The sequence below is a fragment of the Sciurus vulgaris genome, assembly GCF_902686455.1.
Source record: "Sciurus vulgaris genome assembly, chromosome: 1".
NCBI classification, from domain to species: Eukaryota; Metazoa; Chordata; class Mammalia; order Rodentia; family Sciuridae; genus Sciurus; species Sciurus vulgaris.
Window position 1 is genome coordinate 175840840 of NC_136461.1, and position 26499 is coordinate 175867338.

At 39.2% G+C, this 26499-nt stretch overlaps 1 protein-coding gene across 3 annotated transcripts in view; it reads right to left on the reverse strand.

Annotated features, from left to right (window-relative positions):
* The window catches only part of NCALD (neurocalcin delta), a 364457-nt gene that overhangs the window by 75681 nt on the left and 262277 nt on the right, over window positions 1–26499 (reverse strand). The window contains exon 1 of one of the 3 annotated variants that reach the window (XM_079108705.1): window positions 23220–23435. The exons of the other annotated variants lie outside the window; for them this stretch is intronic. The gene's annotated coding sequence lies outside the window, so the exon portion shown is untranslated. Of the gene's footprint in view, window positions 1–23219; window positions 23436–26499 lie in introns of those variants that run through there. 3 annotated transcript variants of the gene reach the window in all.

A 26499-nucleotide genomic window follows, 5' to 3' on the forward strand; every position in this document is an offset into this window, starting at 1 on the left:
GTGTGAAGTGGGGTAAAATCATGACCCCCAAAGCCTTCCACATCCTTATCCCTGAAACCTGTGGGTATTTTTCATTGCATGGCAAAAAGGATCAGGCAAATCTGATGAAGCTGAGAATATTGAGGTGGGAAGGTTAGTCTGATTATCCATGTGCACGATGTTACCACAAGAGTCTGTGTAGGAAAGAGGAAGGAGCATTGGGAGTCAGAGAAAGTGATGTGATAATGGAACACTCTGGGAGCTATGGGCTGTGAGCTAAAGGCATGCAGGTCACCTCCAGAAACTGAAAAAAATGAGGGAACAAATTCTCCCCAGCACCTCCCAAGGCCCCATGGCTGGCCCATTATATGTGTCTAACTCCCAAATTAAAAATAATCAATATACTGTTTTTAGGTCACTATATTTGTGGTGACTTGTTATAGTAGCAATAGGAAACTAATACAATGTCTACATCTAAAGTGCCCTATGACAAATGTGTTCAGTATTAAACTACTGCCAATTTATTTAAATCCATAAGATTAAAATTTCCTAGTATTTCAGATAGCTCATTAGTAATGTCCTGATTGATTGGATGATCCTTCTTCATAAAGTAAATGAATTACAGTACACTACCTACAGGCTCTTAATACTATTGGTATTTTCAGAACTTAATAATAGAAGGCCATTTCCCTTCCCTTAGAAAATAATCAAGGCATGTTAACCTTGAATTGATGCCCACACATTCTGACTTAGAGCGTTATAAAACTAAAACAGGCAGGCATGATTAGAAGTGAATGTAGATCCACGCTCTCTTTTCCTTTTTTTTTTTTTTAAATCTGAGATACTTACGAACATTTTCAACACCCACCTATAATAGCATCTTTTATCAGCTCAATTGTTTGAAGACTAAAAGTCCTTCCTAATTTTGATTCTAATAAATGACTGGAAGAAGCGTGTGTCTCTGTGTGCATATATAAATTTAGAAGCACTGTGAATTCTCAAATAAAATTAGCCATGGGGATCGTGGGGGCAGAATCTGACAAACTAATGAACCAAGCAGAGCCACCTGCAGTCACAGGGCTCCAGCTAATGCTGACCAGCCAGGTGAAGGACAGATAAGCACAAATGGGGAACCCAGAGAGGACCAGGAGTAGAATCCAAACAGGAGCAAAGATCGTTAACAGATTGATGAGGCTTTTGTTCTTATTATTCAGCATGAAAGACAGAGGAGTCCTTAGCTCTGGAAAGTCCTTAACATTTTAAGATCATCATTATTATTTTAATAAGCTAGGAAATATCAGATCCCAGGAATGCATCCTTATTTCAGTAAAATAGCTTTGCATTTTCAGGAAACCTGCTGTTTATCTGTGTTCTTCAACTGGAATAATCCTTCAACCAAAAAAAAAAAAAAATCAATGTTTTCATACAGATACTAGACCACTTTGGAATGGCCAAAAGTGCATTGGTTGGATGCTCTTTAGAAATGAATTATTATTCACATCCAAATAGTTTAATATGCCTGGCAAAGTAGACTAACTCCCTTGAAGAACTCTCTTCTATTATAATCATTAGCCAAAATTAGTGTAAATAGTATTTTTTTCTGGACATTCCCTCCCAACATTACTTAAGGTCTCCGTAGGAACGTGCTCCTTCTTACTCTCTGGTGGTAACAATTTACACTGAATAAATGATTAAAAATGACAGCTGTGCCCTGTAAACTCTTCGTTGGCTTCCTGCAAAGCAGTAGGCTGGCAAGTAGCTGCTATTTCTTTACCAGGAAAAAATTAAGTCAGAGTGAGGACTTGTCTGTATGTGCCAGCTGTCATCTGGGACAACGAGGACTCTTGACACACTTGGCAAGCAGCATGAACTTACGAGTCTCTTTCTTGCTCTCAAAACACAGGACAGAGACAGCCACAGTCCAGCTTTACCAAAATTCATGATTTCAAAGAAATATCCCTTCAACACAGTGATTTATTTAATCTAAAACTAAATGTGGCTTAATCCTTATGCTGGGTTTTAAATAAAAACTTAAAAGTAGAATCTTCAGACTCAATTATGATTCAAGTTTAAGAAAATATGGTCACTGTGCTTTTACATTATCAAATGTGATAATAGGGTTTAAATTTAACTCCCCAAATCAAGCACAACTTGCAACACACAGTTTGGTCAAATTAGCTCTTTTTCTGTCATTGCCTATGTGGCTCTGATAGAAGTCCCAATTCCTTCCTATCGGAGTTGCCTGCTTCTCTTTCTATCTATCCTCTCCAGAAAACAAAAAATTTAGTGTAGGTGCCGATGGATAAAACCCACAAGCATTAACAAAATATGGCTCCTGCAACCTTGGCTGGGGCCTTGTTCACAGTGACCTTCTGCAGAGATCTGGCAGAGACCACTCTTGGATCATGGTGCCTTCAGATCAGCAAGTCCACAGGGGAGGTGAGATGGGCAAAACTTCCCACAAAAATGCATCATTCCTAGGATGATGGATGCATTCCTGCACAAGAAGCATAGAAGAAAAGCTTTACTTATTTGGGAACTTCCTTAAAATAAACACTACCCAGCATAAACTGGTCAGGGAAAATAGCCCATTCTTGTTCCCTCTCTTCTCCATTTAAACTTAGAAAACCTGTGATCACAAAACTTACGTGGTGACAACTTTTACTGCCATATGCCTAGAATTTCACCAAGGTTTACACTAGGTACCAAAGGGCCTAAAAAGAACACCAACAACTGGACCTAATTCCTAAAGAAATAATTAGGATTCCATTTTATATTTATGTAGAGTTTAATTTTGGCAAACTCTCTCCATCACTGTTTTGAGGTGAGATGGGCATATTATGAGGGTCATTTTGGATAAAGAAAAGCACAAAGTTAGGACAACTCATATCTCCTGCTTCTTAGTTTTATGTGAAATAACCTCAGAAAGCACTTCCTTCCAATAAGTGTGGGTCAGTGGTATCTGTGTCTGCAACTGGTGTGTAGCATGAACCACATCACCCCATTCATTCAACAAATATTCCACAAATAGGCACTATGTGAGTCGCAGCTATGTATCAGAGAAAATATGGAAAAGGCAGGAGTGGGTCTTACCCTCCTTCAGCTTACAGCCTTGCCTTCATTGGGAATGAAGCCCCATCCTACTGAGGGTTCTCTACACACCAGAGAAGGTGAGGAAGGGGCTAAAGGCAGAAGCTCCAGGAGGGGCAATGGCAAGAAAGTAATAAGAGTTGGGGATTCTAATTTCAAGAAAATGGTTTCTATGGTGAAATCTGGGAAACATGTCTTATCATACCCTCCTCTTAGAGATTTACAAAAAATTAAAACGACTTACAGGTCTTGCCATCAAAGAACATGCTTAATTTAATTCACCTAGCAAATGCATTTACCATGCAGCATCCCACAGAGTGAGCCTCTTGTGGGCCCCACTGTGGAAAGTACTAGTAGGCCCATAGCCTTAAAGCAGAGACAGAGGATAATGATTTAGAAATGACATTTTCTCAGGAGTACACACACACACACACACACACACACACACACACACACACATTAATGGCCTGCTACAATCCTCACTTCTGGGGCCTCCTTGGCCTAAGCAATTTTCAGAAGAGACAGAGCACAAAGAATTCCTGCTGGTGTTTTAGTGCTACTCTTGAACCCACCTCCTTGGGCACCTTTCCTGGTTTCTGGGACCTTCTTGGAACTTGGCTTCACACCTCTTGCTTTGGTTGCATTCTGTGCTCTTTGACTCAAGTCTTGTCACAATTCCATTTGTCTGCCTGGTACTTATTTAAATTCTTTGGTTCAAGACCATAGCTGACCCTGGATCCCATAGCTATACCCTACCATTCTGAGGTCAAGGGGTTCTCTTCTAAAGTTTTCACATGAAATCTCTTGCTTTTGAATCCACATATGGCTCACCACCTTATATTTTCTTGTCAGAATTGATTATATTGAAGGAGAAGGTAAAGGTCCACACCCATTTTAATAAAGTGCATTTAATGGTGGGCCAGTAACCCTGAAAAGGGATGGGGGTGGGCATTAGTATATTATAATAAATATTATCTCATGTCACTGTCATCACAAGTTATTACATTGTTGTAATTTTTATCTCTGTTTTCCAGAACATAGAAACTGATTATAGGGGACACACCCTATAATGGCGACCCCCTCCTCATATGTGGCACTGCCTGACTCACTAACAGTTTACTCAGACCTCCTTGCACTGCCTCCCTCCTCTGAAACCTGGGAGGTATGTTCTTACCCAGCAACCAGTTATGTGTAACTCCCTGGTTGGCCTGCTTATCTTCACCTCCTACTGTCAGGGATTGGTTAGTAGCAGTTCTGCGAACGTGACCAACTCATGTTTGCCATATAGTCCTATGGAACTCTCCCCTGCATGAATGTCCCGTGCCTTGTTAATTTTTAAGCTAATTAGCTCCCACCTAGCCCCCATCCTACATAAACCCTGTGTAACCTCCTCAATAAACGAGTTCCTGCTTCGCCACGTGCACTGACAGACCTTCCGGCTCTGGTGTGGTTCCTTAGCCGCTGACACTCATCATCCTGCTCGGCCCGTATTCTCCTTTGGGTGGGCCCTAAGGAGATACATCGGACCTTGTTGCTCAACAGGGAGCAACAACTGATTATTTGAGAGGTACCAGTTGAGCACTCCTTATCCAAAATACTTGGGATCAGAAGGGTTTCCTGTTCAAATATTTTCAGATTTTGGAAGGTTTGCATATACATAATGGGATATCTTGGGGGTAAAACCCAAGTATAAACACAAAATTAATTAATGCTTCATACACATCGCATGTACATAGCCTGAAGGAAAATTATAAGCAATATCTAATATAATTTTGTGGGCATGAAACAAAGTTTCATGATGTAGTTTTCCACTTACAGTGCCATATTGGTGATAAAAACTTTTGAATTTGGATCATATCAGGTTTTTAACCTTTGAATTAGGGATGCTCAATCTGTAGTAACTTTCCTAAGGTCACAGAGCTTAAGGATAGAGCCAGGACTGAACCCAAGCAGTCTGACTTCAAAGTGCATGCTGCTCAGAATCCATACCTCCATGGCCAGACCTACCAAACCCTCTTCAGGAAACACTGGCCCAGAGCACAGCACTCCTGTGTGCTCATAACCCTGGGATTCCAGGCCAGAGTTCCCAGCACCACCCTCCCTCCCCAGCCTGGGCAGCACACCATACCCTGGGTTTGCACTTCTCTCCCTGTTCCTCTGCCAGCGAGATCCATTTCTACTTGAGTTGAACTGGTAGACCCCTCTGTGCTAATGTTCCATTGCTGGTCACAAAATTTTTTAACCCATGCTACAGTATACATGTCTCCAGAGGACCCCATATGCAGAGACTCTAACCCTGAAGATGGTAGAGACCTCTGGGGCAGACTGTTGGGCCAGATCCGGAACTTTGGCATCCCATGAGCTCCTGCTTTGTCTGGATCAGCATTCTCAACCCTCCTTGTACACAAGTTCCACCTAGGAAGCTGTATTAACTTTTTTTAATATAAAAGACCTATGCTCAAGTCTCATTCTAGACCATATAAAGCAGAAGAGTAGTGATGTTTTATTAAAGTTCTCTAGGACATTCTTATGTGAGACTAAAGTTGACTTTCCTTTCTTAAACACCAGACCAGTTAAACAAACAGAACAAATTTTCTAAATTTTGGTTTACACACATCCCACTAAGCCTGATGAAAAATGACAAATGTGCCTCCTCAGAGGCTTAAAAATCATGAGTCTGACTCTGATTACGATGTGCTCTTAAGCCAAAATCAACTTCCTTGGGATTTGGTTTTCTCATCCAGTAATGAGAGATTAATACTGACTTACTTCAAAGGTAAGTAATGAGAAATGACTAATTCCAAAGGGCATGAGATATTGCTTAAGCAAAGCTATAATGTGCTATGACAAATAACAGAATTTGAGTAATTTCCCTCTTGAATGTTGCCAAGAATCCCCTAATAATTATAAATGGAAAGCTGGCACTCTCCTGCAAAGCCACTACTGTCTTTTGACCAACTGTTCCCTGGAAACAGGTGTGCCCTGACTTAAAGAGAATTGGGACCTATAATGAAAGAAAAAAAAAAAAAAAAAAAAAACTGAATAAAGTACTTCCACCACACAAAGTGGAAGCAGGAACTTCCCTAGTTCGTAGCTCATTAACTTGTTACCCTTGAGGAGAAAAAAATCAATCCAAAATGAAGATATAACTCCGAATGATCAGGTTAACCAGTGAAATGTGATTTAATTTCTGAAACTCTTAAAGTAACTCATGTATTATTTGAATGGTGGTTTATGCCTATGAAGCTAGAAATAGCTACAAGAGAAAGAGGCATACAAGATACGACTTTAAGCTCTTGCCAGATGGTACATCTTGTTGAATTGGGGGTACATTTGTGACTTCATAGCGTCCTCTAAAGGCAAGACTTGCCTTCGAGGCTGAAGCAGGGCCTTTATTTTGCATTACTGTATAAATGCAAGCACACAGAACTCGTCTCCTTGTTATGTGCTGAGCAGTCACAGGCTTGGTTGGAACTCCTGGTGCTTAGCCATCTGCCCACAGTGAGAGATCACCTCCCACTGGTGGCAGGTGGCTCTTGAGGGTCAGTTGGTGTGAATTAAGAATCACTGAGGAGGTCTTATAAAGTGGCAGATGCCCTGCTCCACCTCCATAGATTCCGACTTTTGAATTGGGCTCAGGAATTTGCATCCTTCTAAAATGCTGCCATGATTCTGACTCAGGTGGCTGGAGGGGCCTGTGATTAGACACCCTAACTCTCAGGCTCCCGGGAAGATTCCAGCCAGGGGCACTTGGGATCAGCTCGGGCTGGGGCTCCTCTCCACTGACCCAGCAGCTCAGATCCAGCTGGGACTTTGAGCAATGTGAGGACCTTAGCTTCTCTGCCCACGTCACCTTCAGTCAGTCATGATTCTCTCCTGTGCCTCCAGCCCTGAGGACTGCAAGGGCTGCTGAGAATGTGTCCCTGATGCCAGGTATTCATCATACCCTAGGCATCCCCAGACCTCATTTTCCTATCAGGACAGACTGGCATATCCTGAGGCCTGCCAAGGCAGCTTCTGACTCATAGGATTGGGAATACCCTGTGTTACATGGTCACACATCTGACACCACATTGCTGATGGGCCCGCTAGCTTCATTCTTAAAAAACAAACCCAGCTTGAAGCTGAGAAGTTGGGATAGATGAACTGCCCTGTGAATTAGGGTCTGTGCTTCAGCAGGTGAGGAGGGAGACCCACAGGAACAAGGCAGCCCCCACATAATCCTGTGTTCTGGATAAATAAAAGGACCCTACTGAGATGCTTTTAGTAATATAACATTCTAAAGGAATGAATTTGAGTGAATTATCCTCAAAGATGAGAGATAGATGCTGTGTGCTAACCTGATGAGACTGAAATGGCTGAAGGGGAGATGGTGAATCAAGGGTTACCGGGATCAGTTGATCCAAAGCAGATCCCTGCGCTTACCTGGGATAATGTCCAGCAAATGTGCCCCTCTACTCCACCTTCAGGAAAGGCAAACCCAAGCTTCCCACTATGTTCTGTTCATCCTTCCACTCACTCAACAAGTATTTATTGAGCTACTACTTTGTGGATAGAATAGCATATGTCAAAATTAAAAGGTTCATTTTAATTAACCAGGAATTAAGAGCCTACTTGCTTCTGACTTCATGTCTTTTCATTTTTTTTTTAAGTTATTGGAAATAGTAGGCAAGAAACTATGACCTTTGAGAAGGACTTTCAGGTGGCGATTAGAGTTGGAGCATTTGAGCAAAAACGTTCTGTGAAGCAATCTCATGAGCAGCAGATGGATTCCTCAGGGGCTTAGCTTTATCAATTTTCAGGAGGCATTAGTAGCCCAGGAATGACTTGAAGGCTCCACTCTGGCTATCAGTGGTTTTATAATGTTCGTGTGAAGGGAAGGCTCAATAAAACTAATGCTACTTTGTACAAATGTAAGCAGATCCTTTAATGTAAATTTGCAAAGAAGATTGGCATAGGTTTAAAATCATGATTATATAAAACCAAATAGAAGCCTTTACTGACACCTATAGAATTGAGGCCCCAGCATCTGCTAAAATAGAACAGCTCTACTTAGACCCCAACTTGCTGAACTGGCAATGATCCAAGAACCCTGTAATGAGACCATCCATAAGATAATGAGACCATAATGCACACAAGACCACTACAGTGATTGGTTTATTTGGACAAACTGACCATTGACAGCCTACAGAAACTACTTCCATGAGTCTCCCCAAAATATGTTCCCATTTGCCTTTGATCCTTCACGTGCAGCCCCTTCCTCAGAGCTTCTCCTAACAAGGAAGTGCATGGACTCGTTTCAGCAAGGAAACACAACACATCTGTGTTCAAGGTGAACATCAAGCCTGTTCATCTCTTTGTCCATTCATTCAGCTACTCAGCCTGTACGATGCACTTTACACCCACCTCTGTGGAGTGCACTGAGGTGCCAACATAAGATAAGGCACCTTGTTTACCTGGAGAGAGCTTAGAGGTTGATAGAGGAGACAGACAGGAAACTGTAGAACTGTGTGGTCAGTGTCATAATTGGGGTTTGTGATACTTTATTGTACAGTATTGAGGGAGTTAGGAATGGCCTGCCCCAAATTCTAAAGGATAAGGGAGTATTTGCAGGTCTGTGGGTCTGATGATGGACTGGCTCCTGGGACCTATCCTCTTTTCTTTTTTGCTTTTTATATAAATTAACCATATGGATAATAGGGCAAATCAGAGTTGGGAGTGCTGTCTGTAGCCATGAAAGAAATAGTGGCAGAGAGTAAGATGTGCCTTGGTCTCATGACCAGCATGCACCAACACACTGAGACAGCCATTCTGCAGGTTAATATAATATCACTTCAAGATGGGACTAAGCATGAGAGTTTACCTATCCTCAGTGGCAGCAGATAAATTATGTGAGAAAAAAAATAAATCTCTATCGGGTAGAAAGTGGGAAAGGTTACTACTGGTAGACAGAAATGTTGAGAAATTTCCAGAAAATAGCAAACTGATATGGTTGGATTGAGTCAATAAAAACCAGAGTATAAAACATATTTCAGAGAGAGCTTAAAAAGAGGTGAGAGCTATTCTTCTCAACAGAACCCTGAAGAATTTAGGTCTAGAGTTACAGGAACAATCAAGGTAATTCATAAAAAGACTTTCCAGAATGCTGTTTTCCTTCTCTTTTTACTCCACTCTAAGATTTGCATGAAAGGGTGGTATAGCAAAGTAGTCCACTCACAAAAGTAAGGCCTTCCTGATTTGGGCAGTTCGGACAGTTAGACGTTTGCTTGGCTGCTTCTCTTATGCCTCCCATGAACTAGCCCTGCCATTCGTGATGATTGGAAAACCTAACCTCATCACTGACCAGGAAATACCACCAGTTACCTCTGCTAGTTGACCCAGTCCTTCATTTATAAATGTGTCTGGGTCAATTGAAAGTTCCTGATTACTGAAAGAAAGCCAAGAGTATCAGAGAGAAGGATCCAGAAGAACAACAGAAAAATGAGTGCCAAAGGAAATAGAATAGAAACGGGACAAAGAGATGGACTCTTTTTAAAAAGTACTATTTTAAGGGAAATTGGAGAGAAAGCTGTGTCCATAAGCATAAAGAGTAAAGGATGACTTTAAAAAAATAGTAAACCAGGTGCAGGTAGCATGTACCTGTAATTCCAGCTACTTAGGAAGTTGAGGCAGGAGGATTGCAAGTTCGAGACCAGTCTTGGTAGCCTAGTGAGACTCTGCCCCATACCCATCCCAAAATGGCAGGGGACTGGGATGTAGCTCAGTGTGTGAGGCCCTGGTATCAATTCCAGTACCACAACACCAAAAAACAAACAAACAAAAAGATGCATTGTAGAAAGGCTGAGTGACTGAAATGAAATAATACAAAAATTACTTTGAGATCCAGAACACAAAATTGAGGATATCCTTGAATGTACGTAATAGGGAAGAAAGAAAACATGAGAGTAAAGGTAAGAATACAGAAGACAGATTCAAGAGACCTAACATCTCCTAGAACTAAGAGACTAATGTCCTATTCATAGCGTTATTGGAGGAGAAAATGAAGAGCATAGAGAAGATGAATATTTCAATAATATAACAGAAGAATGTTTTCCTAAGATGAATAAACCTTGATTGAGTCTGAAGATTCAAAAATCCCTAAGAGAGATAAGAAAGAAAGAAAAAGGAAGGAAGGAAGGAAGGAAGGAAGGAAGGAAGGAAGGAAGGAAGGAAGGAAGGGAGGGAGGGAGGGAAAGGAAAAGAAAGAAAAGAAAGAAAGAGAAAGAAAGAAAGAAAGAAAAAGAAAGAAAGAAAGAAAGAAAGAAAGAAAGAAAGAAAGAAAGAAAGAAAGAAAGAAAGAAAGAAAGAAAAAGAAGGAAAGGAAGAAGGAAAGGAAGAAGGAAAGGAAGAAAGAAAGGAAGGTGAGGAGGGAGGAAGGAAGGAAGAAAGATAGATAGATCTGAAGACTTCCTGGTGAAATTTACAATCTCCAGGTACAATTAGAAAATCCTAGCTCCCAAAGGAGGGGAAGGAATCAAAACAAAAAAAGGCAACAGGCTTTATGTCTGCTTTTCAGGTTGCTGGAAGATAGTGGAACAAAGTCCATAAAATTGTGAAAGGAAATTATTTCGCATCTGTTTTTCAATTATGAGGGCAAATTAAAAATCTCTAAGAACATAGCCCTTCTGCCATTTTGAAAAAAATCATAAATATAGTCTAGCAAAATTGAAAATGAATCCAAGAAAGGGATAGATGATGGAAATAATCCATTTATGATGGGAAGACATCCCAGAGGAGCAGCCTATATTTAGTCTGGGTCAGAATAATAAGAGGACTTGGTGAAGAATATCCTTAACAAGAAACAAGATTTGACCAAGACATTCAAATTCTCAGTTTCCTTTCAGAGTTCTTTTTTTCTGTTAAAGTAAAACTAAATGTAAACTTTTCTACTTTAAAATATTAGCAGTGATTATCTTTAGACATTAGAATATTAGTAGCAATACTTTTTCTTTATATTCTGTGTTTTCTCAATGTCCTATCATAAATACATATTAATTCTGTACTTGCTACTTAAACTGACCTTCCTAAAGGTCAGTTTATCATGACCGAACTAAATAATTAATCATCAAAAAGTAACTGATGAAATTTACAATAGCTAAACTATGGAACCAACCTAAATGCCCTTCAACATATGAATAGAAAAAGAAAATGTGGTATATATATATATATATATATACACACACACACACACACACACACACACACACACACACACACACATACATACAATGGAATATTACTCAGCCTTAAAGAAGAATGAAATTATGGCATTTGAAGGTAAATGGATCGAACTAGAGAATATCATGCTAAGTGAAATAAGCCAATCCCAAAAATCCAAAGGCCAAATGTTTCCCCTGATAAGCAGATGCTGATCCATAGTGTGTGTTGGGGGAGTGATAGGGAAGAATGAAGGAACTTTGGATTGTGCAGAGGGGAATAAGGGGAGGGGTGGGGCGGTGAGGATGGGAAGGACCATAGCATGAGACAGACATTATTACTCTATATGCATGCATGATTACACTACCAATGTGACTCAGCACCATGTACAGCCAGAGGAATGAGAACTTGTGCTCCATTTCTGTACAGTGTGTCAAAATGCATTCTACTGTCACGTATAACTAATAAGAACAAATTAATAAAAAAAAATAACCAATGATATGTCATGTATACTTACTAAAGATTTAATTTTCTCAGGGTCAATCAGAGAAGATAATTAGGAACTATTTCTAAAGCAAATGTACATGAAGGATAATGAGGTTTAAATGTGAAGCAAACTAACATACAGTAGGTATTTAAGCAATTGATAAAATGTAAAAAACACGGGCCTCTGAAACAGACAAAGCTAAGCCTTTGGTGAAGGAAGAGGGTCTGAGGACACAATGAGCGTTTCTGTCTTCGAGTCCTAGCTCAGGGGAAATAACTGCCTTTCTGTTATTTTTTCCCCCCTCCCCCCCCCCCTCCCCTCCCCCCCTCCACTCCCCCTCCCCCCTCCCCCCTCCCCCTCCCCCTCCCCCCTCCCCCCCTCCCCCATCCCCCTCCCCCTCCCCTCCCCCTCCCCCTCCCCCTCCTCCTCTCCTCCTCCTCCTCCTCTCTTCTTCTTCTTCTTCTTCTTCTTCTTCTTCTTCTTCTTTCTTCTTCTTCTTCTTCTTCTTCTTCTTCTTCTTCTTCTTCTTCTTCTTCTTCTTCTTCTTCTTCTTCTTCTTCTTCTTCTTCTTCTTCTTTCTTCTCCTTCTTCTTCTCCTTCTTCCTCTTCTTGTACTGGGGATGGTGCCCAGGGGTGTTCTATCACTGGGCTACATCCCCAGTCCTTTTTATTTTGAAACAGTTCTAAGCTGAGTTGCTGAGGTTGGCCTAGTGGTCCTCCTGCCTCAGCCTCCCAAATTGCTGGGATTACAGGCACGTGCCACTGTGCCTGGCTGATTATTGTTTCTTCTGCAAGTGGTTTGTGGTTTGTGTCTTTGTGGGCTATTCCCTTTGCAGTTTACCCTTTTGATCTAATTTTCTATAGGAGAACAATCCTAAAGGTGGGATTAGGTTTTAAACTGTTTTAAAACCTTTTGTTTTCTTCCCTAAAGGTATTTTTGATTATCCATGATCTTCTCTGGTCTTCATGAGAGAGTTAATTAAGCTTTGGCAACTGAAAATATAGACCTATACCCATTAAGTAATGATTTTAAAATAAAGTTGACTACTAATCTCTTAATATCAAGTTAATTTTAATTTTTAATTAGAAATTTAATTTAGTTAGCAACCAATAAATTAAAGAAATGGATATCTGAGTTTCAAATCTTCAAGTTTCATTTTGGAGTTCTTTTCTTCTATTAAAGTAAGTAAAATTCAATGTAATATTAAAATAATGATTATATTTAGGCAGTACATAAGAATAATATTTCTTTTCTTTCTTCTTCTTTTTTTTTTTTTTTTTTTTTTTTTTTTTTTTTTTTTTAGTACTAGACTGAACCCAGGACCTCACACATTTAGGCAAGTGCTCCACACTGAACTACATCCCAGTCTTTTCTTCTCTATATTTTTCTGTATTTTCTAAACATTCTACCACAATTGTGTATTGTTTCTACACTTCAATTGCTTAAAATGAGTATTAATTGAAGGCCACTATAAGGCTACTGAGATTAACACTAGGATTAGGAAATCCCCCAGAAGCAATGGCTTTCTTTTGACGATTACATGAAGACCACCTGCCTGTGGCATCACTAGGTGATCCAGCAGTCTCCTTCCTCTTCATCATCAAGATCATCTGCCCCCTGCCCTACATCTGAACTCTCTATGTTGTAGAACTCTGGGTAAATCATGTCCATCTGAATAAATCTAAGACACTCCCAATCATCTGAGGACCATCAACAGGGATACTATCACCTGAAGAGCTGATACAAGAGAGAGAGGAACAGTAAGTTTATTTTAAACCCCCTTAAAAATGTTCCTGTTCAAAAACTGTAAAAAGGAAGTCACCAGGAGCTGGCTGAGGGGGAGAATGACCAGTTAGTTTAATGGGTGTGAAGCTTCAGCTTGGGAAGATGGAAAGTTCTGGAGAGGGCTGGTGGAAATGGTTGTGTGAGAATGTGAACTCACTTAATGCGACTGAATCATACCCTCAAAATGGCCAAAATGGTAAATTCTATATGTATATTTGACCACAATAAAGAAAAGTTTCCTGTTCACCTTATATCCAGGCATGGATTGTAGCATAACCAAGTTTTGTGCCTTTTGTGACTTTAATAAAGTAATCATCCTAACAAGATTCTGATGCAGCAGTTAGCAGTCTCCTTGGTCAGTTCCTGGCATTAATTTGTAGGCTGTTTCAAGGATCAGAGGAGAAAGAGAACTTTTTCCAATAGCAGTGGACTGGACTTTTCAAATTGGAAGTTAACCAACATTTTTGGAAATGAGCACCACACACTTTAATGATGGTTTTTCCTACAAAGTGGAATCTGGACCAGAGATTACATCTTTCTTAAATGGCTTCCACTTTTGAAAACATCTTCTGAATACATCGGAAAAAAATAATTTCATGGAAAAAAATAAGAACTAATTTCCCCTTAAATTTTTGTTCAAGTTCTCTAAGAAGAAAATCCCCAAGAGAGGCATGCTTGGCTTTGCCCACCCAGACAGTTGGACTTGCAAGGGTTCAGGGCTCACCAACATTCCAGGACATTCCTTCTAGAACATCCAAGAGGGAACAAGGCCTCAGGACACAGAAATCAATTTCCATTTCCAAACATCCACAACCGCCAGCAGCACTGGTCTTCAAAGTGGAAAGGACACTTCTCACTCACTCGCAGAGCTGAGGTAACTGACTCTGTCCTCCACTGTTTTAAAATATTTAAGCAATTGGAGAGTTGAACAATGCATTGCTGATTCAATTTCCTTCAGGCATAGGACCTCAGGGACGGTCCTCATCTACAAGCTGCTGTGAAGAAGTTACCATCAACATCAATGTCTAACCTTGCACTTCACCAGAATGATTATCAAACATTTTTGTCAGCTACGGAGGGATTTGTCCCCTGCTATGCTTTACACTGTACATATGTTATATCTACTGACCTTTTCGCACATATCACTTATAATACTTATCTTAAGAATGGAATGTTCTGGTTAAGAACATTCTGAGATTCGCCAAACTATCAGAATATATTGTTAGCTAGGGTTCAAAGACTTCAGATACAATCGCATGATATAAAGACTTAGAACTAAAACTTCACTGAACATAATTTAGTCTTCCATTGGTGTCTTGATTCAAAGATTTTTCAGAATGGTTCAATGTCCCAAGAGTTTCATTATAAGTGTTAATTATAATTACATAATCATTATAGTATAGTTTGATAGAAAATGTTATAAAATCATGAATTATTCAGTTGGTTTGGGTTTTATATAAATATGACTTTATTGAGTAATAGATTATATATTTAAAACTATGACAACACACAACTCTACCTACAAATATCACCTGGCTAAAGTTTAAAAAGCCACCTGTGGTACTGAGGGCACAGAAAAATTCACAGTTATTAAATGTAAAGATTTAGAATTTGTATATGATCAAAATGGAGAAAACTAAAACACTTGGCACATATTCAGCCTTTTAGCATAACTTGTCTAAAGCAAAAGGAAATGGGTTTTTAAAATATAATAACACTATATAACACATACATCACTTACCTGCTTCTGACCTTTCTCCAGTTTCCTATTGTCTATCAGATCAAATCCAATTTACACTAATAAGTTCTAGATTGTTCATGGACCTCCCCTATAGATTACACCTTTTCCCCCCTTTACCCAATCATTCTCTGTTACCTAACATGTTATTGATGGATTATACTTTCCCTGCTGTTGACCATGCCAGATATTCTCCCTTCTTTGAAGCCCAAAACTCTTTTCCTCTTTGAAGTCATCTCAATGTCACATATGCTTAATCTATGAGGGATCCAGCATGGTGACCATGACATCATGAAAGGTTTTAACCAGGATAGAAAGTACAGCTCTGGCCCTCAGCTGCACAGCTGCCCAGCCTCCCTAACTGAACTATATACAACCTTTTCTAAGACTGGCTAGTCCTACTATCCTGCAGTATCCCACTTTGCTGGAACATCTTGGATGTAGTGGGACATGTCCCAATTATTTAAAAGTCTAGGGATTGGACCACATCTGCTCAGTGTCTATGGTAAGCAAATGAGGGACCACAGGAGAAAGTTTACCAATCCCTGGACACAGGTGAGGAATTTTCATAGGTACCTAAATGTAGAATTCACCATGTGGATTTAACAAACATTGAATGACTAAATGAATGGACATGTTCTTAGGGGAAAGTGGGAAGGTCATCAGAAAGGGGTAAAGTTCAAGCAAGAAGAGAGTCGGGGTATAGATTTCCCTGCAGTGAAGAAACCAAGATGTCCCTTGAGTAAGGACAAAAAGGCTGCATTTTTGAGGATTCTGAATGCTACGTTTCACCAATATGTGGAGCCACAAGCCATGGGGACAGCTGCCATGGAAGCAGCTTTGTTAAAAGGAAAAAGACTTTGCAGAGCGAGCTAAATCTTACCTGGCCAAGGGAAATTCCCTGGATTTACTATAAACCATTAGAGCAGAAAATATTCCTGGAAGCACTGGAAATGGGCCAAAAGAGAGTGTCAAGGAGACAGCAGGGTCTAACGATAGAACACTAGGCAGCAGGTTAGACAGAGCAGGCGTGAGCAAGGAGACGAAGGTGGAGAAGCTGGGGAAGCAGTGACAGGAAGGACGGCACCAAGACTGCCATCTACATAGCACCCTCCTGCGGAAGGGTCCACAGGCAGGAGGTCATGAGTGAGATTTCACTAGAGCGTACAGTCTAGTCTCAGTGAAGCCAAATCTTCTAGAACCAGCAACAGCAGTGACATGCTCCAAATTTACAAATAGGAGGTGTTCCCAAAGCTCATTTGTAACTTGGTTGGTAGTTGAAATTCATTTTTTTTTTTTTTAGAAATTATTTTAGATTAGGTTAGATATTATGGTCAAAGTACAAAAGCCTTTTTAATCTATATGTTCCTGAAGTTTAACCCTCTACAAATGTATTACACTTGGTTCTAGCTGCTGCCGATGTTCCAGTTACTCTGACTGCCTAAGAAACTACCCTGAAACTTATGGGTTTAAAACAATTTTTATTTTGTTCATGAATCTGTACTTTGGGGCAAGGTTCTGCAGAGATAGCTCACCTTAGTCCAGCCGGCATCAGAGGGGGAAGGCAGACCCCATGGCTGGGGCTGGGATCACCTGAGCTTCGCTCATTCTCATGTCCAGCAGTGATGCTGGGTGTTGTCCATGGTCATAGTTGAAACTCTTTGCTGAAATACCTACTCATGCCACTCCATATTGTCTGGGCTTCTTTCCAACATGGGATCCCAGGACAAATGTCATGCATGAGATAAACAAAGAGTAACCCAAAAGAAAAAGAAATTGTATCTTTTTGTCATCAAACCTTGAAAGACATCTACACTGTTTCCACTGTAATCTATCAGTTGGACCAATCACAAGCCATTTGGTTCCAAGGGTGGGGCAACAGACTGCAGGTCTTGATGGAGACTGACAAGGGTCTACAAGAGCAGGTAGGATTGCATGACCTTTTTTGAAGATTACAGTCTTCCATGGCGTATAACAATATTTCTAGGGAAAGTGCAATGTATTCCAGTTTGAAGAGCAATACACCATAGTGAAGAAGAGCCAGGACTCTGCAGCCAAACTTCTAGAGATCCATGATGTGCTCCTATGACACTGAGTGATTTGCTTAAGCTCTCGCTGCTTCTTTTTCCTCATTTATAAAATTGGGATGGTGTCAAAAAACAGTTATTTTGAAAAGAGTTTAGAAGACTTTGTTGCTTTCTATGAATCAACTATTATAACAAGAGGGACACACCTTCTCCAGCTCTGTGGTGATTCTTCCCAGACCCTGGGGAGATGGTGGTGGCAGCATACCAGAGATAGAAAATGACTGATAACAGGTCACATTATTAAATGCTCAACACTTGTTAATTACTATGCCAAGTAAGTTGACTCAAGAATCCATGAGGTAGATACTAATATTATCCAGATAAGAAAACTGTGACTTAGGTAGCTTTCCCAAAGAATCATTAGTAAGTGGTAGAGTCAGGATCTGTGTTGAGACCAGTTTAACTAGGCAGAAGGAACCTGAGTCCCTGGATGACTGGGTGGATCAGAACCCTTGTCCCCAATCTGATTTGTGAATGAGTGAAAAATGAGTGCTGGTATTATGCCTTTGGGACTTGGGGATATTTATAAAGCAATGAGCCTTTTTCTGATGAGAAAAGGAAAGATGAGAGAGCATTGGGCACCAATTTAAGGATTTCTTACAAAAAATACAATGGTTCCCACAATTTGCATAAAACAGGATCTTGGCATAAAAGAAAATCATTCTCTAAGTCAGTCCCTACCAGTCTCATTTATCCCTTGAATGAGATGACAGCCAGCCTCTGGCTTGCTGGGAGTAGGACTGGGAGAACTGACCTGGAATCCCTGACACTGGTAGAAAGAGATTGCTCACAAATGAGGCCAGCTGTTCACTGGCTGAAAGGCCTCCTGTAAGTTTCAATGCTGGTGTAGAATCTATGGGTGTGTTTCCCTTCTGTTTTGATGTTTTTCCTTTTAGTAAGGAACCTCTTTTTGACTACTGTGGCCCAAGTTGCTGTAATGGAGAGAAGCGTGGTTGCTGGTGTGCACAGGTCTCTGAGTGGAGCCCCCAGACAGTTAGACTGTAAGTTCCATGACAGTTTGGGCCATGCTTCTCTTGTTCCCCACAGCATCCCTGGTGATTAGTCGAATGCCTGACACATAGGTACTCAAAATTGATTGAATGCAGCAAAGAATGAATATTTGAATGAAAGCTCAAGCAAACAGAAGTCAAAGTCCATAAAGCAATCAGGATTCTCTATGCTAGTGATAGACATCACCCAAGATCACCTTAGGGAGGGACTCAAAATACCTAATATAATTCTGTCAATTCTAGACCTACTTCATACATGTTTGCTGATTGAGTGATCATGCCACATCTGATCCATGGTAAGACATGGAAATGGTTAAGACAGGATAACTTATTTGGGATGGCATTTTTATTATATCTTTAACGATGTTGTAAATATGGCCATCACAAATTTGATCACAGCCTTAATTGTGGGAATCTGTTGAGCAGACAGCCGAAGAACACAATACTCTTCCAACATTTACCTCTAATAGATGGGTTTACATTCACAAAAGTAAAGAAAAACCAAAATCAACATTTTAAAAATTTATCTTTTCATAAAGGCATCATGCAGGCTTTGGTTTTCCTGAGTCACTGGCACAGAATTCAGAAACTATGGACAATCCTCACATTAAGATAAGCAACGGCTGGAATCTCTTCCAGACTAGAAAGTTCTTTCCTGAAAATCAAATATAGAACTTCATTGTGACCTGATTGTATTCTGTTTTACATTAACATAAACTGAAATTTAAAGTGATGCTGTGTCTTTAATTAAAGGCATTTATAGATATATATATATTCTAAAAAAAAAAAAAAAACCTCTAAATTTAACCACAGAGATAAAAAGAACAGACTGTTTTTAGTTTGGAGAATGTGGCTCCAGTGAATTTAAATATTTATCATATAATTTTATATCAAAGTCTTAATGAGCACTAACTTATGGCATCACTTCGGGAAACAATAAAAAAAATGCTATATTTTGGAATGCTATTTCTAGTTCGATTTGCATCATGAGGCACTATTTTAAATAAAAGCTGATTTCATAAAAAGTAATGACACATTCCTTTCTGAACTTAAAATTTCAAACATCTCCGATCAAGAAACAAAGTACAGCCTGCAGTCAGATATTTTAGACTTTTTCCAAGTTTCTCTCTCACGTTGCCACAGATCCAAAGTCTCCAAAGCAGGTGTTCTGTTCTAATCCAAAGAATAAGAAATGTTTGAGAAAATCCTCTTTCGTAATTCCTCGGAGGAGATGCAAAGAAAAATTGCTAAGCTTCCATTTCGAATGTGAGGGATTTGGATTGAGTTTAAGCAACAGCTTGTACAAAATGTCATTGCTCCCGTTCTCTTACGCTGAGATGGTGGGTGCTGATGTAATAGAAAGAATGATTTTGGACCCTCTAAAGGCAGCACGGTGACAACAGTCAACCAACCACAAAGCTACCCGATTGCTGGAGAGGAAAATCCAGCTACATTTTCTGCACATCCCAAAGTGAGTTGGGGAATAAGACCATCGCTCACATAGGTCAAACTTAACAATATTAACCTCTCTTGTATGGATCTTAAATGTCCCAAAAGTCCAAGTAAGTTTCTGTACTTGGGAAATGTCTCCATTTCCCACTTCATTTTGAAATGTGTCCCATCCTGGAGACACATTCAGGCAGATAAATCTTAAGTAACTGGAAATAACATTAACAATTTGTCAATGCACACACACATGTGCTTTCCATTAACTGGAAAGTCACATATGTCTGTAATGCTCACTTCAAATGTCATGAACATACAAAGTCCCTTCTTCATCTACGATCTCATTTAGCATCCAGCAGGGCTGGAGATGTGGCTCAGTGGTAGAGCACTTGCCTAGAATATGCCAAGCCCTGGGTTCAATCCCCTGCACTGAAAAAAAAAAAAAAAAAAAAAAAAGCATCATATAGCATCCAGCATTCTTCATGTAAGTACTATCTGCTTATCTTCTGAGTAGATAAATATCCCCTTGTAAATAGCTATAGTCTTCTATGGTCCAAGGTTTGAACTTGCATAACTTGCATAGATACACTGAGTTTTCCTCAACTTCTACCTAACCCAGTAAGAGTTTCTCAGTGCAGGTAACCATAAGACTAATTATGGATCTCAGGGAGGAAAACAAAGGAAAGTTACAGATTAGTAGCCATGTGGACATTTAGAAAATATGGTGAAATTCACACATTCAGAGAATAAATCAGATGTGGTGAAATTGAATGTGAAAACGAGGTGATGGATTTTGTCCAACATGGTTCTGTGACCTTCTGATATCACCGGTTCGCATATCACTTCACTTAGGTGTGAACAGAATTCAAGAGGAATCCAGTGAACTTGGATGGAAAAAATATCACATCTTTATTTTTTACAACCTCAAACTGAGATTTAGTATTTCTTTCAATTAAAACATAGGCCACATGCCATGGCACCTGAGGTATTGTTGCCAAAAAAAAAATCACAGATATTGTCACATCCTATTACAATTGTCATAGATATACTGACTCAAATAAAAATAGCATTTACTCTCACCACTATGTCAAAATCATGGTAGTTAGTATATCTGCTGCTAGTTTGTATTATTTAATAATGTATATGAACAAAGCATATATCACAAGTTTTAAAATTTTGGTTAAGGGATTTTAATAAATGTGGTTTTCTTTGTAACCCTGCATGCTCTACTTTATGCATCTAAAAACATCATTCTAAAAAGTCTGTAAGTTTCACCAGAGGTCCATGGCACCAGAAAGGTTAAGAATCCCTGAAACCATACACAAAGCACTCAATAATGCAACAGCCAGCTTTCTAGAGTAAATCATTCCTTGCCAGCATCTTTAGAAGCTGAAACAAACTTGACCTTGAAATCAACACAGTCTCATTGCTGTAAATAGACCATTCTGAGGAGTCATATTTATATAGGGTTTTTTTTTGGTTTTTTTTTTTTTCCCCCATAGGAAAATACTTATAGATTTCAGAGCATCTCTGCTTTCAGAACATAGGTTGTTTTCTTTAAAATTCATCATTGACATTCTGCTACTAACACTAAATTGTTCTCTTATATTTTATACTGTTGAAATCCAGCCTATTTTATCAGAGTGTTAAATACAATCATCTTATACCTTTAATTTTAAAAAGAGAACTAAGAAAAATTATCATGATTATACCATAGTTTGAGTGAAATAAGTATCAAAGTGTGCTCCATCAAAGACAGTGCTTCTAAATGGCAGTGCTAATTGGTCCTATCCCTGATCAATTGAAATATAACTTATCAATTAACATATTGCTAGAGGTATTAAGAATATAGACTCTGGGTTATTATAATTAAATAATGAGATGATGCCTCAGTAGATGTGCCTTGAATGTAAGCACATTAGACTTTTGGAAAATCCTCCATGGAGACTCTGAGGAAGATAGATGTATCAAATGCCAGCAGGTTAAATGAATTTCCACTCACTGAAAGCTATTGAGAAATCATTGATATAACCACAATTATTCACTTATCACTGCAGCTAAGTACTGTTCAAAATTCTTACCTATAAGAATAAAATAAATAACTATTAGAATTCTGAAACTAATGAAAAACATAAAAAATAAAAATACTGTGAATTGAGATATAATTCCCAGGTAATGATAATTCTCATGTAATCTTCATATAGAGTCATACCAGTTTTTTTCTATCTCTTAAAATACTAGCTGTTACTATGTGTGGTTCTCTAAAATTTGCTTTTTTTCTATCATATTTGTTATAAATCTAGGCTTCCTTTAATTTCAGTACTGTACGTTTTATTCAAATTACAATCTAAAAAATATTCCAAGTTGTATGCAATAAAAGAAAACCTAAAAATACCAAACTTGGAAATGAAATGAACTAGCAACAATGCAAATAAAACAATTTGTAGTATAGTATATCATAGAGACAGAGAGATTAAAATCCTTTTTAAACACAGTTACAAAATTATTCGTTCAAGATCTTAAACAGATTTTTAAAGACTATTTATAACTACGTTTTAGTAGACCTTGTGTCAATGGTACATTTAGTTTTAGGGCTATCATTTGCCTCTGTAGAAATTCGTTTCAATTAAAAATAATAATAAAAAGTTTTCATAAGTCCTTAGTTAAAAAAAAAAAAAAAAGAACTGTCCAATGCCATTCTCTTCACAGTTGAATTTCCAGGGAAAGACTCGGAAAATGTGCACTTTGCTTTAACAACCAAAAAGCAACTGCATGCACACATGTTAAAGGTTCCACCCCAACTTCCTTGGCATATTCCACATTATTTTTCTCTAAACAGGAAGCTGTTGACAGTTTTCCCTGGCATTTTCAGAATGCCAAAGGCCTTACTTACAAGAAAAATCCCAACTTTCAAAGAATAATATTCTTTTCCACTATTCCCATTGTTGCTAGTTATGAATGCTGCAAGTGAGGTAGAAACCAAATTCCACACTGTTCTGTGCTGATTGAGAACCCGATCACACTTGCAAAAAGCAAAAAGTTAGTTGCACATTGCACAGCAATGCTGGAGTTTTTAAACCCAAAACGATACTGAAGGGAGGGTTCCTGGAATTCAAGAAGTATATTTGGCTCAAGCTGCAAAATCCATATCTCTAAATAACGTTGTTAGCAAGTATTGAGCAAGAAAGGCGATTATATTTTAACCTATTTCGCAGAACATTAATCCAAATTTAACCAAATTCCAGAGGCTGCACGAAATTCATGACTGGAAGCTGCTTCACATTCTTTGCCGGGCACAACAATAATTGCTCATGAACACAAACTTGTAAGAGGTAAAAGAGAAGGGAAAACCACGGTGAGCTATAAAACATCTAACTTGTATATAAAGCAAACTCATTACCTCACACAGAGAAGTGCAGGATTTAACAGTCCATGCTCCACAGCCCCCAGGAAGCAACAGCCACAGCAGCCGCAGAGGCGGCAGCAACGTCCAGCATCCACCAGATTCTCACAAGCCTTTGCCTGTGCGGACTCAGACACAGACTCTGCCTCTAGCTGACGTCAAAGTCCCTGTCACATGGCCAGATGAAAGCCAAGAGAGCATTGGTTGTCGTAGCAACCACAGAATGGCTCTGAAATTATTTCAATAGGTCATCTGTCACTGTGGTGTGTGTGTGTGTGTGTGTGTGTGTGTGTATACACCCAGCACACAATCATCACGGACAGCTCCTGACAACCTCAGCTCCCAAAGTTGTGACTCAGAAGTGCCTGCAACTTTCCTCTTTAAGGCTTCCCCGTCTTTTCTTTACAGTTTGCTTACAGGAAAATGCATACTACTCTGAAGTTCATTGATCTCACTATCATCAGCATGAAGAGCCAGTCTCTCCCCTCCCTCTCTCTCAGCCCCCCCCCCCCCTTTCAGTTTCTGAAAAATTCTGGAGGTAGTTTTCTTACCAAATTACAGTTGCTTGTAAGCAAATGAGAAAACCAGAAGCACAAAGGGACTTGGAAGAAAAGATAAAATGATGTCAGAGTTCACATCAATGTGCTAGGGATGGAAAGAAAATAGTCAAGTGATCCTGACACCAAGCTGGGTGTGGAAAGCAGGTAAGAGATATTCAGGGCATGTGCATTGTGTATTATCTATGCAAAAACGATGACCAGAAGAGTTTCAGGACAGCCCTACTTTAAAGTAGCTTTGTGATTAAGCCAAAAACTTTGCTTTGGGGCCATCCTGCTGGTACCAAGTCCTAAATCCTCCTACCTACACCTCTTCGCTGGGGCTCAATACTAAATAAATGGTCTAGTGTCCCACAAACTTCATATTCAATTATAAAAACCCAGAGCAGCAGAACAAAAGGACAGTCTCACCTGTTTGCTAACTTCTGCTTCATTTCCTTCAGGATTGCCTAGTTTACTTTTAACTCTGCACACATGCTTATGACCTAGTTAATGCTCCTTCTTAATTAACGGGAAGTCAATTAAACAAAACTAAATTAAACCCATAGGAAGATACTCTGAAAAAGACATTTAGAAAATGTACACCTAATCAAAGGACAAAGGAGTTAAGAGGCAGGGTGCAGAGATTCCTTTAAAAACCCCAAGGACTCTTAAGTGCTTAGGGTTATCAGAACTTCTATTCTAGTTTCTCACATACATATTTTTTTTTTTAAAGAGGAGCTCTGGGGTGCTAGAAAACATAAATGGAATCTAAACTGGGTGAGCAGATATGTCTGTGTCACTCTAAAAACCTGAAATTTCTTCTGTAAAGTCAGAAATCTTTTCTTGAATGATACCAGACTGCTTGACCATACAGTCTTCCTAGTCCTCTGCCTCTACATCTTTCTTTACTTCCATCCTAGCCCCGATTAAGAGATAAGAAATATTTTTATTTGAAAAGTTATTTTCCTGGTGCTGTAGCACTGCAAAAGCAAAAGCAAACTATAAAGAACTCTCCCCCTTTAATTTTGGATAAATGACAGTTGGGAACTCACATGTTTAAAGGAAGGCAATTGACTCCAATGTCTATCTAAATTAGTCAAGATGTCAGAAGGAGCAGATTTCAGCAATGGCGACGATTCACGAATTTGCAATTTGCTCCATTTGTGGTTTTGGATTTCCGTACACATGATGATAACTGGGGATGGGAAGAGGATAGAGAAAGCAGAGCTTTTCAGGGCCTCCAGTGTTCTAGGCAGCCTGATTTAGCATCTCTCTGGCTTCAAATGCGTGGCTGCCTAATCAACTCTTTTTATGCAGCTTTAGTATCCAAGAGAGTCAAACTGCCACACCACACTGTCAATAGGTTATGTCCTCTGAATTAAGAAGTTCTCATTTCTAACAATCCCTAAAATTCAGGATTTTAAATTGGCTGATTTGAAAATTGGCAAAGATGGATACCCTTCCATTTTGAATTTTCTCTCATTTTTACAAAGTATACTTTGTTACATACTGATTTGTTAAACTCATAAGTTGATCTAACCAGTGAACTTCAAAATAAAAAATGGGTCATGTAGCCCTCTTTTCAATAGCATGCTTCCAATCTGCCATCACTAACTTCCTTTTGCAAACCACGCAGGCTTTGAGATTCTTCTTACAAATCAGGATGCCGCCAGTCACCTGCAGGACTCACACCATAATGCACATCTCTTGGTAGATCAGATTCCCACCGATTTGGCTAATTAATCCAAATGCTGTTGAAAGTATCATAGGAAATGCATACGAGGGCTTCTCCAGTTGTGGTCCATCACATTGAAGAAAACACATATAATTTGATTTTCTAAATGCCAGCTCATTTCTTAAGGCGAAAATGATTCAGCAAATAATAAATACCCATTCAAAAGTATTTATCTACCTTTTTTTTTTTTTTTTTTTACTTACTTTAAGAATTTTAGGGCTTCTCATTATTCATGAGCCTGACCATTTCCCCAGAAATAACTGGTAAATGCCACTAAATAAGCAGTTTGACCCAGATTCAAACACCTAAACTAACAGGTGGTTTGGGCCATGAGAAGAAAATTCTAATCAGTCTTTTCTCATTGTTTCTAAGTAGGCATGTTGCCATCTCCTCTGTCTTAGTGTTAGTGGGAAGGACATGGACCCACTGGAGCTACCTGGTTGAAATCGCATCTCTTTTACGGTGGGACCTTGGGCAAGTTACAAGAGTGTTCTGTGCTGTACAGCCTACACCCTGAGGTTGTTATGAGGATTATAAAGTTAATGTGTTATAAAATTCTGACACCTCGCCACATGATAATTAGCTCAATGTATATTTCATTTTTGTTTATTTGTCTGACTCTGATATGTCTATGATGACTTTTATGAAAGATAAAATCTTTTTCATCTCTACAGCCCTTTGGTGAGCACAGAACCCAGACATAATGAGTGCTCAATGTTGAGTGACTTGCCTATGGGGAAATAAACTCTCAAAAATAGAATGCCATGATTCCTTTTCTTCCCAACTGACAGGGAAGACAAAGGCTCTCCCCACCCTAAAAAAGGCAAAGGAAGAAAAAAATGTTGAGTTATTACAAAATCATCTAGCAATAGATAGGTCTAAATAAATTTACCAAGTAAATCCAACTTATCCTTAATAAATCATAAATATTTAATATGAGTATATGGAACTTATATGCTGTTGTATTTTATGATTATTGCTGTTAATTTTGGATAATCATTTA